The sequence below is a fragment of the Mastomys coucha genome, unplaced genomic scaffold (assembly GCF_008632895.1).
Source record: "Mastomys coucha isolate ucsf_1 unplaced genomic scaffold, UCSF_Mcou_1 pScaffold6, whole genome shotgun sequence".
Classification (NCBI taxonomy): Eukaryota; Metazoa; Chordata; class Mammalia; order Rodentia; family Muridae; genus Mastomys; species Mastomys coucha.
Genome location: NW_022196912.1, coordinates 21,947,097 through 21,948,432, shown reverse-complemented (window position 1 = coordinate 21,948,432; position 1,336 = coordinate 21,947,097). Strand labels below are relative to the sequence as shown.

Genomic DNA, 1,336 nt, shown 5'->3' with positions numbered 1-1,336 from the left:
ACACACACACACACACACATACACACACACACACACAACCCTAACCTATATGAAGCAGCCAGTACTGTGTAGAGTCAGAAATAGCTAGCTATCAAATATCCTTACTGACCCCCTTAGAAGGGTAAGACTTGAAAGTTGTATGAAGAGGACTAATATAGAATAAAAAAGGTCCATAGGCCAGAGTCATCCAGAGGGAAAAAAATGCCCTTAATTAATTCACTGTGAATCCAGAGCCAATCTGAAGAGCCCAACCACCATTGGAAAGTGCTGCTTCTCAAATATGCTTGCCATCTTGCACACGTCACCGTGGTATCTCGTCTGTCCCAAGGTAGCACATAAGAGATGACACAAGCAAAGAGAAAGCCTTTTCCAAATACCAGAGGAATAGCACTCTCCTAGAAACTACAAACAACCATACATCTACAGAAGAGAGAGAAACAAGGAGATAAAAGCAAACAGCATTCACTCTACCTCTCACAATAATCCCTGTGTTCTCAGAAGCCCAACACATTAGGGGAGAAGGGCACAAGCTATTATTGTAACTCCCGAGCGCTGGCTTTATCACTTTCTCCTATCCTAATGTGCTCTTGCCTTCTTAAAACATCTGTTTTGGTTGAGGAAGATGAAAGAGAAACCTTTGGGGGTAATTTGGTTATCAACGTAACCTTCTTGAGAGTCTTTCAAAGAGCCCCAAACCAATACACAGCATCCTTCTATTTACCTCTCTCTGATTTCCAGACAAGAAAGGTGAGGGCCCCAGCTTAGGACTTTCAGTGTCAGCAAGAAGGCTCGGGAGCCCTGAAGCTTGCTTGTGACTCCATGATGGATCAGCAGACCGTAAGCAAGTTAATCTCCAAGCAATAGACTAAATCCAATGGACCTGCTCTAGCCGTCCTAACGATCAAATAAAGTTCCTACTACCCAGCCTGCTCTGATCCATCATTCAACATCCCTGCTGTGCCTGCCTGGCTTTCTTTCCCAGACCCTGGATGATTGACAGCTTTTGACTAATACCAGATTAGCTTTAGAAACCAATTTTGGTTCTACTCTGGAAAAATTGAAATTAGATGTTCATTATCAACTGGCTGTCTTACTAACCCTTTCTAACTCTGTGAGTTCAACTTCTAATATGATGAGCAGACCCTAAGCAGACCCTATTTTGCCTTGCCTCTGTGATCACAACATACCTTACTTCTAAATTTCCTTGTGTCGGGTATGAGTCCACATAGGCAAATGCACATGTGTGGAGGCAGAGGCTGATGGTGACTGACCTCCTTGATCATACTACAGTTTAGTTTTTGAGACAGGGTCTCTCATTGAGCCTGTAGCTGGGCTG

General features: G+C 43.6%; 1 long non-coding RNA gene across 1 annotated transcript in view; it reads left to right on the top strand.

Moving 5' to 3' along the window:
- LOC116080922 overlaps positions 1-924 on the top strand; it is a 25,061-nt gene extending 24,137 nt beyond the window's left edge. The window contains exon 2 of the long non-coding RNA XR_004114674.1: positions 739-924. This is a non-coding gene — a long non-coding RNA (uncharacterized LOC116080922). The remainder of the gene's footprint in view (positions 1-738) is intronic.
- Positions 925-1,336: the final 412 nt, after the last annotated feature.